This window comes from Leuciscus leuciscus, assembly GCF_965113295.1.
Source record: "Leuciscus leuciscus genome assembly, chromosome: 18".
Taxonomy (NCBI): Eukaryota; Metazoa; Chordata; class Actinopteri; order Cypriniformes; family Leuciscidae; genus Leuciscus; species Leuciscus leuciscus.
The window spans coordinates 27,008,979-27,023,691 of NC_138742.1; the positions used below are offsets into that span (position 1 = coordinate 27,008,979).

General features: G+C 37.7%; 1 protein-coding gene and 1 long non-coding RNA gene across 5 annotated transcripts in view; both read left to right on the forward strand.

The window, feature by feature from the left end:
• The first annotated feature begins 3,291 nt into the window (after positions 1-3,291).
• Positions 3,292-14,713, forward strand: part of ngfa (nerve growth factor a (beta polypeptide)) — a 30,233-nt gene continuing 18,811 nt past the window's right edge. For 3 of the 4 annotated variants that reach the window (XM_082145261.1, XM_082145260.1, XM_082145259.1), the window contains exon 1: positions 3,292-3,486. The gene's annotated coding sequence lies outside the window, so the exon portion shown is untranslated. Of the gene's footprint in view, positions 3,487-3,513; positions 4,556-14,713 lie in introns of those variants that run through there. The other variant, XM_082145262.1, reaches the window with a different exon arrangement.
• LOC309480699 overlaps positions 12,836-14,713 on the forward strand; it is a 36,814-nt gene continuing 34,936 nt past the window's right edge. Inside the window, exons 1-2 of the long non-coding RNA XR_014199733.1 lie at positions 12,836-13,007; positions 13,258-13,572. This is a non-coding gene — a long non-coding RNA (uncharacterized lncRNA). The remainder of the gene's footprint in view (positions 13,008-13,257; positions 13,573-14,713) is intronic.

The following is a 14,713-nucleotide window of genomic DNA, read 5'->3' on the forward strand; positions in this document are numbered from 1 at the left end:
GTACTTAAAGGGATAGTTCACCCAAAAATGAAAACTATACAATAATTTACTCAACCTCAAGCCTTTTTATATGGTATGTATAGGAGCTCTTCCAATCTTCCGCCAGAACTCGACTCGCATACAGCCGTTCCCAGAAGCCAGTGATTATAGTTTATAAAGTTATAAATATGGATATTTTTCTTACAAAAATGCACCGCTTCGCTTCAAAAGGTAACCCCCCTGGAGCCGTATGGATTACTTTTATGATAGATGGATGTGCTTTTTTGGGGCTTCAAAAATCTACTCTACTCACTCCCATTATAAAGCTTGGAAGAGCCAGGATATTTTTTAAATATAACTCTAATTATGTTTGCCTGAAAGAAGAAAGTCATACACCGTATCCTAACCAGACGCGATGCAATAAAATTTCAGCGACAAATCATTTGTCTGTCCACACTAGACGCGACGCGACTGCGAGATGCGTCAAAATTAATCAAAACCCACGGCCAATCAGAACAGCGTGTGGGCGGGCTCTCGTGGCAAGTGCACAGCACCAGAGAATAATCTTGACGCAATCGCAAGAAAATGGATAAGTAGGCTACATAATCAAATTCACAAATATTACACCATTTAAACATTTTTAAAAATACATACTGAGTAACTAAAACAATCTTTGTCAAAGAATACACTTGTTTGTTCACAGTTTGGACGTTCTTGTTTCCATTTGTTTAATTTCAAGATCTGAGGTGAATTATCCATTGTTGCTTTTACAGCTACAAAGCTGGAGCACTAAATGATATTCAAAGTCACATTGTATGCTTTTAAAGCACATAAACAGTACCTGAGATTATCATTGCCACACTTTGTGTTTGTTGTTTCAGTGCGACGTCACGGAAAAATAGAAACCGTTTCTAAAATAGAATCGTCGCGTGTCGCCGTCGCGGCTGTTTAGGACAAAAACTCTGATTAACATGGAAAAGATACCTTTTGCCGCGCGTTGCGGCGTCGCGTGTTGTTAGGACACGGTGATAAACACCTATGGCTTGAGGTTGAGTAAATTATGGGATAATTTTCATTTTTGGGTAAACCATCCTTTTAAGAACAGTATCACTGATTATAATGGGTTTTCTTTGATTTTGTTGCGTTACGTCCAACAGCTCGTGTCCGGTGTCAACATGGTGCAAGACTTAAAGGTCCCGTTCTGCGTGATCCCATGTTTCAAACTTTAGTTAGTGTGTAATGTTGCTGTTAGAGCATAAATAATATCTGTAAAATTATAAAGCTCAAAGTTCAATGCCAAGCGAGATATTTTATTTAACAGAAGTTGACTACAAAAAACGGCTCGATTGGACTACATCCCTCTACTTCCTTCTTTAATGATGTCACTAGAACCGTTTCTTGACTAACCTCCGCCCACAGGAATGCTCCCTCAACTCTACTGGCTACTTGCGCACTTCTTATAACTTAGGCTACTGTGTTTACTCAGCTCTTACGGTGATTTTCTGAAGTAAAACTGACGCTTCATCTTTTGTGTGATGTACAATAAACTTTATTAAACTCATCAGTACATGTTTGATCATCATTCAGACAGCAGACTTGTAGGCTATTAATAAATAATGGATACATAGCCTACAAGCAGATGACAAATACGTTATAATAACCGTAATTAAACTACTAAACCATACCTGTTTCATCTCTATACAGCACTCTGACTCTGTAGGCATTATTGTCCGACTCGAAATGAACGCCGTTACTGAGAGTTTCTGATATTATCATCATTCCGTGAGATGAATTTTTCCTGACAGACTGAGCGCGAGCTCATGAAGCTCCGCCCCCTGTGTCGTCCAGCAGCAGCTCATTTGCATTTAAAGGGCACACACTGAAACAGCTCGTTTTTCTGAGCCCCAAAAAATGTCAATTTAAACATGCTGTAAAAAATGATCTGTTGGGTATTTTGAGCTCAAACTTCACATACACACTCTGGGGACATCAGAGACTTATTTTACATCTTGTGAAAAGGGGCATAAAACGGGACCTTTAAATAGTATAAGATAGTTTATTTAGCTGGTTTCCCAAGCTACCCAAGCTGGTATTCAGTTGGTACAGTATAGCTGGTCTCCCAGCCTGAAATACAAAAAAAAGTGCCTAAATCACCACTAAATGTATCATACCAGACCAGTCAGACCAGTGGAAATAGCTTGGTTGGACACAAAAAACAGTTTAGGGCTGTTTGAACAGGGTTCTATTGTTTAATGTAAGCAACTAGCTTTGTCAATTCATATTTGAGCTAAACTGTGGTAATACCAATCCCCCCCAAAAAATTCAATTCTTTGGTTGATTAAAACTGATATTTCAGCTAAGGACATTATTCGCATTGAAGAGGCCATGAATGTTTGAACCTGGTTTACTTAAAGTCAGAGAGCTAAAGGAAAGACACAGTGGTAAAAAATGAGATGAGATATGTTATGATATATGAGTGAACTGGCCCAGTTCAAAGCTGGGTGTGAGCTGGGTATCGAATTGCATTATATATGCTTTTAAGTTGAACACCCAAAAGGGACATGAATAAAACAAAGGAACCACTGGATGAACTTTAATTTGAAGAGATGTACATTTCTGTGTGGGAATTTCCAATCCAAAATTATTAATGCCAGGTTTTTGTTCACTGTGAGAAAACTATTCATGTCATACTCACTTAGTACAATCGGCCAACTCCACTTCCTGTGAGCGTAATTCTTCTTTAAATTCAATTCAACTCAGGGCCTCTGAACTATCGTTGGAGCCCCTATAAAAGCGGTTCCATCTGCTGGCTTTTATTCTCCTTCGTGGTTTTGATTGTAGGAGTTGTACTAAAAAAAGAAACCCCATTTCTGTCATTCCTTTATTATGTTTCTCATTTTCTGCATTTGCAATACACTGCCTCATTTTTTCTCATGCAAATTCATGAGGCGCTTTTGAAATTATAGAGCAAAATGGATCGTGACTGAATGACTCAAGAAAAGAGTTTGAAACAACTATTGAGGTAAGTAATTCCAACGATGACTAACAGGACTAGGGAAATGTCAAGATCTGAATGGCTGATATGGGCCAAGCAAATCACAACAGTGAATCGTCTTGTGAACGGGGCGATTCACAACAGTGAATCGCCTAAACAAAGCTCTATTACCTCTTATTCTCAGCGCTACACAACGGATTCTGCAGCCTATAGACATGACGAGAGAAAGGAGGGGCCGAGAGGGAGGGAAAGGGGAGGCACTAGGACCTGTTGGCTCCTGCAGTGGAGGTCAGGGGAGTAGCTATGGGACTCCAACTTTCAGAACAATCAATTTCCCTTAAGAGAGAGTGGGAGCAGGGCTGGAGTTGATGGCACAGGACCTGGATACTCACATTTTGTAATGTTGAACAAGACCGGGCTTTGGGGATAAACCTGTGAAGAGTGTGAGATCTGGAATACAACTAACTTGGGGTTTTGACGTCTCACAAACTTGAGAGGAGAGCAGCTGTGAGGTAAGCAGCACTGGGTGCTGATGTCTGATATTATGAGTTTTGTGGAATGCTTGTGAATGGACTTGCTACCTGTCAACAAGCAAAGGGGAAGCTTTTAATCTGAAATGAGCCCGTATCCTATGACAGGAAGACTCAAGGTGCTGTTGACAAGAAAAGCAAAGCATGCATTGAAAAGAAATAACTTGAGTGATATACTAGATGGTATCTAGAGGGGAGAGGACAAGCAAAAGTGGGGCTTAATTCATCAACTTCAAAAAGTTAAAATATTTAAAATATATATATAAAAAAAAGAAGAAGAGAAAAAGGAAACCCCAAGCTGTTTCTGAATGAATTCCAAACCAAATTGTGTGGTTTGGAAAAGAATAACATGTGGTTTTATGAAACCTCGAGTGTTTTGGGGTGTTCATCTCACATGAAGAGATGAACAAGGAGGTCTGATAGGTGATGGGGGACCTCTAGACTTTGGAGAAGTATTCTTTTCTAAACTAGAGACCCCTAAAACATAAAACCTCTCACTTCTTCTTTCTCTGTTTCTTTCCATCTATCCGTCATGCCACTCATGTTACACAACCAGAGGGTCTCGCTGTCGTTGCCTCATTCCTCTCTGAGACATGGAACATTTTTTTATCATTTTCATCTGGGCAGGAGCTGTGGTTAGCATGTCAGCTGGCTTGAGGACCGCAGTTGAAGTCTGAATACAAGAACAGCAGGAAGAAATCAACACAGACATGCTTCCCAGGCAGAGGGATTTTATGAATATTTTGGCAGAATGATGTAATAGATGAGTTAAGTTGGAACATACAAATACGACGTGTCTCTTTAATATATAAGGAACTGAAAACCATACCGTCCAGAACAGGTTGGGCAATTCAGTCAACATCTGTAAAAGATAAAGTCCCGCTTGAATCCAGCACAAAAAGAATAAAACAATAGGTGTTATTATGTACTGCATATAATGTATCTCTTGATATTATCCCAGAACTGCTTGCCTTGGTGTCTCGGTCCAAATGCAAGCTGACGGCCCTCTTGAAATCGGCTTGGACAGAACCCAAAGTTTACTTGACACTGAGTGAGTGAAGCCTTTCAAATTCCCAGATGCTCTCTTGTCCTGAGGCAGATGGACAGTGCTATTTTCCTTCCATACAATGATGTTGGCTATTATTATTCATGAGCAGGGTCAGGTTTCCCATTGAGCCTGAATTAAAGGTTTCTCTCTGTAGATCTGTGCTCACGTAGCGTAGCGTGCCGCTGTGGTAATGAGAGGTAATGAGGGCTTCTAATGAGGCAGGTGGGCCACTGCCAGCAACTCCCCTGGGTGTTTAAGTTACCCAGGCTGACGACTCGAGCCTATAGTTTAGTACCAGCAATGGCGGTGCGTATATAAAATAACCCATTGACTATATAGCCTGATAAGACCACACTGACCATCTGGCCAAACAAAATAGATGAGGTGGATCTAGTTCTACTCACCCAACATTCCATGTTCACACACAAAATACTTTTGCAGACCAATAGCAGTGCTCAGCCTAAAAACCTGACTCTGGGGTCCTGTTTGACTCTCCCTGGCACTCGGCTGAAATGGTCTGGAATATATAGAATCTTCTGATGGATTTCAGAGTTTGGACAGCCCTAGAAGTCTTGTGTGCACTGCCAAGACAGTTTTATGAGTTTTTTAGAGCTTTCTTTGGAGCGCTTCTGTTTAGGATAAGCTGTGTTTGTTTGTGCAGAGAAGGCCGACCTCCGACAGAGAGCAAAATTTAATGCCCCTTATGGCCACACAAGAGCTTGAAAATTGTTCCCATGGTGATTCACGCAACATTCGAGTAGGGAGGTGAAAGTGATAAATGAATAGAATGACTGTATAATGAGGTACGAAGCTGGAATCCATCAACGTCAGTAAAGAAAGTGCTAAAAGATAACAAAAACATGTGCTTTACAAGCATGACTGTTGGTACAGGTTAAGTCAGACGAATTCTGCAAATTAGCATTACAAGTTTATGCATAATTATTAGTAGATCGTTGCAATGCCAGAATTCCCATATATTTGAAAGAGCCATTCAACCTTTTCTCTTTTGGGGGGGGGTTCTTTGGATAAAACTAAGTAAATTAGATCATCTAAATGTAAAAAAAAAAAATTATTTGTACGAAGAAGAGGATTGTTTACATGCCCAGACATATGCTAGAATGTATTCATGAAATCATTTGCAAGAAGCCTATAAGCTCACTCCAAAAATCTGTGTCTCATTTAGACCCCTGATGCGATTTCGGTCAACATATTCATAGGATATTATTCCTCTGTTCCAAATTCATCATACAATTCTTAGTCAAGCTATGAATTTCATCCCAAGTGCTTGACAATACTTAGTTTACTTTTTTTTGCAGGAATTACACAATTAAAATGTGCCGGAGCTTTGTTTCTCTCATATTTATATTCAAGACAACAGCTGTTTTTTTAATTATTTCATATTTTTGACTTTCAAATGACATTGGCACTGAAAAGTTTGAAATTATAGTGCAAAGGTTTCTATTTTGCTTTTTCCAATGTAAACTATATTATTAGTCAGCACAGACATTTCAGAGAAGTTTCAGTAAATTCAATGAGGAGAAACTGTTGTTGCTACCTATTTTACATATTGTTTCACATATCGTTTTATTATTGAAAAGAATATCACATCACATTGTTTTGAACATTAAAATTAAAGTTTTTCAATTTTTTAACTATGTTCTTTCGGTTTAAAGTTTAAGCAATGTCACAGAATGTGACATGTTGGTGTAAAATTTGTGAATTGTGAATCTCCACATTATTTATTACATGAATGCCTTCTGAGTTTCATCCAGTTGCTGTGCTGGCTGATACAGTTCTGTAAATAACGCCTATAGTTTTGCTGTGGTGTAGGGTGGTATTTGATTTTATTCATCATTACTTAAAAAAAAAAAAAGAAGACCATACTGTATATTCGTCTGTAAATCGTCCGTAATTGTCTCTGTGTAAACTACAAACACACAAATTTGTTAAAACAGTGATGTCAAGCACGTGTATTACGTGTTCAGTCTATTGGAGCGTAGTGTTTCTTTACAACGTGACATCGCCATCTACTGGCCTGGCATGGATAATACAGCGATTTTAGTAATTTTTGCGGATCCCTGAACGGGACTCGTTTTGATAACGTTGTCGTTTGTATGTGAAAAACGCAATAGGAAAACATTTTCCGTTTTTAGTACATCGCTATCATGTAAATATACTTATACTTGGAATCCACTGTTTGTACTTCATATTTTGCCATTTTCTTTGCACTGTATGTTAAAGGTTACATCTATGCCTCTCACAGATGTTCCCTTTCGTACAGCTAAAACACAAGCATGTTTCATCTAATCCTTGAGAGCTGAGGATGTGCACAAGTGACTTATGATTCATTTTCGGGTCGACAATCTGCACTAAAATAACAATTGGGAGAAGTTTGCTTAACAGATGATATATGCCCTAATTTGACATACAGTATAACAACCGCAGAGCATGATGCCCTTACCTGCACCCCACCCACTGCATTTCTGTTTTTATTTCATGAACAGATGACATGTTTTGCAGTGCTTGTCTCTACATGAGATTGTCTCCAAAACATACACTGAACTGGCACACACAATCTGCAGGCTTTGAACCAGCCGCAACCACTTTCCCCTTGTGGGCCCTGACTTTACATTACTACTTTGTCTTTTGCTACTGCAGGGGGGTGAGTAGACATGTACTTTCATGTTTAAGATTAACAGATGATTCAGACAGCTGTGAGAATATTTACTGTTATCGTGTAGCTTAATAATTTTCTCACCAAATGCACATTGGTAGTTGGTGCAAAACGTGTCCATGGGAATTATCAACATGAAGATTTTAGGTTATATAGTATGTGAATGAATACGGATATCTTGAGTCTTGTAACTGGTCACTATTTCCATTTTTAATCACCTTGACTTAATTTTAAACTTAAATATATACAAATATGTCACGGTCATTCAACTAAAATGGACACAAAAGTTGAATACATATAATAATTTTTTTTAAATATAGCAAAATATAGCAAAATGTAGTTACACCACAGATCACGTCAACTACCCACATTAAAAGCATTCCTGTGTTTCACACAAATTCAAATCACTTCAATATGCAAAAACTATGCCACTGAGCAGAACACGATAACTACTTCCTATACAAAAGCTCCCATCATACTTTCATGAAATTAGATCTTGTGGATGATTCAGTTCATTCAAATCAATGCAACAACTAATATAATAATGCTTTTAGTAGTTTTATTTGTTTCATAAATAGTAATAAAAAGGAAAATTGCAGACAATTCCAATTTTGACAATTTTAAACTAAGGAGCGAATTCACTAAACTGCTGCGTCACTTCTGTGCAGCAGTTATTACATTTTCAAAAGTGTTTCTTCAAATTTGGGAACTTTTATATCACAGTGGGTTGGATTTAATTAAAACTAACAGATTTTAGATTTTCTTTTTGTCACATTAAGTTTACATTTAAAAAAAAAAACTTGCCAACTTTTTACAATTCCTTCATTTATATTTTCAAATGTATAGTTCATGAATTTTGGAAAAATGTGCACAAATGACAGAAAACACCTGTAATGTCTGTTGGGTATTAAATCAGTCAGAGTGTGTTTTAGGGAGTTTATTTTCTATATCTTCTAAATGAACTGCATTCGGCTCAGTTTGTTTGAGTTTGTTTTTGCGAGATTTTGCTCAGATTGTTTGCTCTGTTACAATTTGTGATTCCTTTAGTCAAAGTGTGCACTGGTTACGGATAGATTGCACTAGTAGATTTCCTTCCTTCATAATGTCTGACAATATGTGTGACTTCATGCTAACTTCTCACAAAATGAGTTCCACATTGGATTCACAGCCTTGAGATCTATGGGATCTACTGCAACCTCCCACATTTCCGCTATGTGTGGCCTAAGAAGAATTATCACGCACCTTTACAGAGCATGTCTGGCCATTCGTGTCTGTGTGAACCTTCTAGCCTGAGTCATTCTGTTGGCACTCACAGCTGCTCAGCATGATTGGTTGTATGGCTGTAGAGCTCATTTCCTGCAGTCATAAACGCTCACTAGCAACAACCTGTAGACGGTTGTGTGAAGCCTTCTTACCTGCTTACACCTCCAGGCTATTTGAAGAGATGTTGATCTCTTGATGTAGATCCTGCAAATAGATGGCATAATGATTAGCTTTCGTTTTGCTGACCCCTAAAACGTAGTTAGTCATGCTAACCAATGGACCACTTTTTTTCACTAGCTGGAACAGCTCCTCAGTACAATAAGCCTAATTTTGTGTTTGCATTGAGATGTTATCATTCTAACAACAGTGTTTCTATGCATTATCTAAGGCCAGAAATCTCACAGAACAGGTCTCTGGCTCATAACATAACAATGCAGACGTATAGCTTGACTTCTACTTTAGAAGCACCAACGATCCTAGATTACAGTCTCAACATCAACACTTGTTTATTAGGTGGCTCTCTGGAATACTTGATTCTGATTGGTCAATCCTGGCAATCAGATACTTGGAACTATATAACGAGTTAGATTTAATTGCAGAGGATTTAACTAAATCATGGATTTTTATAACCAAATCACAGGGAAGCTAATGCATTTCAGTACATGATGCGCTCAAACAAACTAATTCACAAAATCATGATTCCCCAAATCATGCAATATACAATTGAATATTGTTGCGTTTTGCAACACTACACTGGTAATTGTGGGAGATAATACCTTGTTGCTGTAAAAACTATACTTCTAAAAGCAGCAGAGCTAGTTACGCATCTGGGAAAAAAGTTTATTGTCACTACTTTTATTTACTTTAATTTAATCATATATATAAAAAAAAATCTTATCACTCATTTTGAGTGCCTTTTCATGAGAATGCAATTATCTTAGACAACTCAATCCAACTATTCTAATCAAATTTATATGTGCATAAGGAGATAAGAATTAGCCAAGAAGGAATTAGCACATCTGTCGCACATCACTTTATCTCATATTTGTTGAGGTACGTTATCAACAGCTGGGCAAAACCCTGGTGAAAAAGATCCGGTCTTAATTGTATCAAATGTGCACTTGTAGTGTACTTTAAATCTTAAAAGTATATTTACTGCTGATAATACAATAGTAATGAAATAAAAGGCCATTTAAGTGAACTTATATAGAGTACGCTTTCTTAACAAGCACGCTTTTGTCGTGTTTTAAAGACGTGCACTCATTTTGATGTGTTGACTAACTAAAGCACATGTAAAGTACTTTCAACTGTAGTGTGTGATTTAATATCACATTTTGAGGTAATATATGTTAAATGTAGTAAATTGCCATTTTTAATGTGTAATTACAAATATATTTAAAGACATGGCATACAAGTTTCAATAGAACTGCCAAGAGAAATTTTAGTTTACCACAAATGCTTCAACAGTACACTTTTAACCATATTTCAAAGACAATAGAAGTAATCATGAAACTATAAGTCAAAAGCACTCTTAAGTTCAATTAATTGCATTTAATATAAATTTAAATGATTTAATACATGTTCATCGATTGTTCATAACATGGAATTAAGTGTCCAAAAATATTACATTCAGTTTGCACTTAAGTATATTATTTTATTGTATATTATTTCCATAATGAGTTCTCTTTTTAAAATATGCTTAAGTGTACTTTTTCAAAAACGTACAGAGGATGTTCAGTACGCTCACTATCTGTAAAGGGTTCAGTTGTTAGGAACTACAGAATTTGCAGTGTAGTATTATGAAACTTTTCTTTTTGAAGTAACTAAAAAAACTCTGTTAGATTACCAAACCCAGGAACCTTTGTGTCAACCGTCTGGTTGAGGGCTTTACATGAAACCATATATATTTCTTGGCTGTCAGCTATGGTAAATCATGTTAAGATGAGTGCAGACAGCCGAAGGTCAAGTTTAAAGCAACTGTTTTGAACAGGGACGGCCACAATGAAAGATGTTAAACCCATTGAGACTAAGTCAAGAGGAACGAACACTGCTCTCCTCCCCACAGCGTAACGACAAGAATTCCTGCTTGGCAAGCCTGTCTCCAATTCCAGAGTGAACAATCAAATTCTCACCAACTGAGGGGAAATATGGCGTAGCATTAACTAAAACATAGTCATGTGTCATGCAGAAACTGTTGAATGTCAAGGCTGTAAAACTCTAGCGTTATGGAAAAGACGTTAGTCTGACGTTCAAGGTCTTCCCACCAACAATCATACAGGAATTGAAAAAACAGTGGAACAATTGTGAATGTCGAACAGTGAGAAAAGTGATTCCTGGTCAACTTTATAGCTCATTTGAGGCCCGACTGGTTGGCTCTTGCAATGACAGTATGGGAGAGTTCATTAGGAGAACATTAAACACTGTCACACTTTTGAAATTCACAGGCCATTGAGATGTTATGGGCCTCGTGAGACATGAGAGACAAACAAATGTGTTCCCAAAGAACATGAGCCAGGAACTTACAGTTCAGAAGTCTCTAGCCATGGTAGGCTGAAGGATCAGGACATTTTGTGTAAGAAAATTGAAGCAACTCAATGGGTTGAACTTACTTAACAGCTCTTTTACACATGGTTTTGCACCTGCATCTTATTCAATAACCACTTGAAATCCAGTTTAACAGGGCATTAAAAAAGAAGCCATAGTTCTGCGCCATTTTCAATGGCTATTGCTAGTCTGCCTAATCTTAGTAAGTGCAAATATATGATGTTATCATCCAGGTGCGATTCCTTCTTAGTGAATTCCTCCAGTTTTGAGTGTTAAGGGCCTGGTGTAGGTCCATAAATTGTGGCTTTATAATATTATCTCATGGATGTGTAGTTTCTCTAAAGCAACTTAATCTCATTTGGAACTCAAAAGTGGTGTTAAAACACCATTAAATCAAGCTTGAAACTAAATATCATGGCTCCTTTGAGATTGAAGTTGAAGTTGAAGATTGAATGTCTTATACAGTGTGAACAGATAATCTAACCATTAGCAATCAACCACCATTTGAATAATCTTTTAAATTGTGCCGTATTAGCTCATCTTCTTTTCATAATAACTCTGAATGTGATATTCATTGAGATGTCATTGAAAACTGATTCCCACTTCCTCATGCCACCATACAATTTTAACCTCACTCAGACTTCAATTAGTGCCATAACAGCCTCTTAACGAGACATGCCAAAATCTCCTGAAACAAACTGATAAAACATTCGCCTTGGGCTTAAAATGTCTATCATTACGAGTTTGAATCAGCTGCTACTTTTCACCCTGGCTGTATTTGCTAATTACAGCTTCCTCTCAGAGCTTTGGTGAATAGGATAGTCAGGTCTGTTCATTCGGAAGACTTGCTGCTCTACAAGTCAACTTACTTTGTTTAAATGGAAAATGTTATTTTTATATAGCTGATAGCTGATAATGCTAAATGTTTAACATAAGCACCTCTTGTAATGAGATCGTTGTGGTATACACACAGCGACGGTATGACATTTCGCAAACCATAACATTTATTTTAAAAAATACATGCATGGAATTTTATTTGCCAGATAGGAATTAGCAATTTTTCCGAAACTGGTTAAAGGAGTTCTGTTTTATCCACTAGCGAACAATGTTGAATAACCAGTCAATACATTTCCACTTAATAGTTCTTGAGAACACTGGAATAACATTCATTAAAGGAATGCTGTATTTAGTAAACAAACTTTTGGAACACTACCACTTATTTGCTATTGGTTGATAAACATCTAGCCCCTCCCTAAAATCACACCATTGGTTTGATTCTTGAACTAATCGCTCTTTTAAGCCATTTTACCTGTCGAGCCAGTTCACAGAATCAAACCAAAGACTTTAGATGTACAAATACAGTGCACTCATATTTTTATGAATGGGAGAAAATGCAATGCGCAATATGGCAGAATAAGTCACACCCTCTAAATAAAAGAGCCAATCATAAATTGGTAAAGTCATTGCATCACTGCAGCTACCGTTCATGTTCACAAGCACATTGGCTGGTCCAGCCTGAAAAAAATCTGGGTTTTTTTTAGCGTTTAGAAACAAAATGTATTAAACAGTTGTTGTCAGATTTAATTGGTGATTTCAAATCTGAAATTTAATCGTAAGTTTGGTGAACAGCTTTGGAGAATTTGACGTTTCCCCATTCAAAGAGATAGAAGCTGCACTTGCATGACTGAAATATCTGCAGAGAGGCGTTCAAAAGATGGCCACTGAGTGAAATCACTTGCCTTAAAGGACAATTCCGGTGAAAAATGAACCTGGGGTAATTAACACATGGTTACCGAGTCGATCGTTCTCTGGGATGCGTTTTCATGAAAATCGAATGTTAAGAGTTTTATCTCTTAAAACAGATTAGCTTATAACGCTAGTATATGGGGCACGGAGTAAGTAAAAGTAAATCGCTAGTTAATACCACTAACAAGGCTCAAAATAGCCTCACACTAACACGGTAGACTAATGAGGGTCCCTACATGCAAACCGAAGCATTGAGAACTTTGTAAGTGTACAGACAGTTTAATAAGAAGATACTTTATAAAGACAGTACATTACGCGTTTACAGGCAGGCGTCATCTTGGAAAACAGTCTCGATTCCTCGAGTAACGAACGCCGTGCTACGTTAGATTTCACAAACGTAATTCCTATCGACCAGCTCACTTAGTACGGCGTTCGTGACTTGATTAGTCGAGACTGTTTTCCAAGATGACGTATAAAGTATCTTCTTATTAAACTGTCTGTACACTTACAAAGTTCTCAATGCTTCGGTTTGCATGTAGGGACCCTCATTATGTTACCGTGTTAGTGTGAGGCTATTTTGAGCCTTGTTAGTGGTATTAACTAGCGATTTACTTTTACTTACTCTGTGCCCCATATACTAGCGTTATAAGCTAATCTGTTTTAAGAGATAAAACTCTTAACATTCGATTTTCATGAAAACGCATCCCAGGGAACGATCGACTCGGTAACCATGTGTTAATTACCCCTAGGTTCATTTTTCACCGTAATTGTCCTTTAACCCTTTCACACGTAAGTTTAAAATATTCTGGCTGACCCCCCAGCGTGAGTTTTTCAAGGCGACCGTTATTTAGAATGTGTCACTTTATGGTTTCCGTGGTGACGCGTCATTGCTTGTCACGTGACACACCGCAGCAACAACAGAGCTGAATGAATGATGATCTGCTTTTATGTCATTTTTCCTTTTTTATTCAAAATATTCACAAATTTGTTAGATATGGCATGAAATATCTGATATTCCGGTTGTCAAATATATGCAAGTGGAAGTGTTTTGTTGTTTAAACACATTTATAACGATCGCGTTAGTTCAGCTGTATTCGCGATGGGCGCCGCCATCTTAGTTTGTGCCGCAGATGCAGTTCAGAGAATCGGATCTGTTGGATTTACAACACGTTAATTCATCCACTTCTCCCGAAATACATACAAGTAAGTGGCAGGTGAACTGGGAGAAGAATAGAGTAAACTTTAAAGTTACTTACACAATGTGTATCTGATATGAATAAAACTCATTATAATGGAAAGGATTATTATTGCCTCTTCCTTTGACATCAGTGTGTATTTTACGAACTCTAATGTATTGTTTTTTTAGTACTTATATGTCTGGAACCTAAAATAAACATTATGTGGTTGAAAACACTGAAAAGTTGAGATTTATGACAGCTCTGAGCGCGCCTGTCTCTGGCTCAGCGCCAGCCAACGCGCGAAAGCACATTTGAATTTAGCAGTTGATCACGTGATGCACTGACCGTTCTAATCACACCGGTGTGATTGTACGCTCCAGGGACCAGCCTAGACTGATCACACCGGTGTGATCGTACGTGCGAAAGGGTTAAGGGACTTTGATCGAACTTTACTGTAGTTCCGTGATGATGATGCAAGACGCACATCCGAAGTAGCACGGAATGAAACAATGAGCATGTCCAGACGGGTTAATGAACCAAAGAACCATTTTGAAATTAACAAATTAAAAAGAACCAAATTAAAAAAAGTTGACTTTTCTGCTTAGTTTGTAGGTTTTATACGTTAGTTTATGGACATGCTTAATGGCTCATTAAGTGCATACAAGGAGCATGTGTGCTACTTTGGATGTGCGCCTTGCATCGTTAATGAGGTCATGAACAGATATCAGATTGCTAACACACTAAGGTTACATTTAC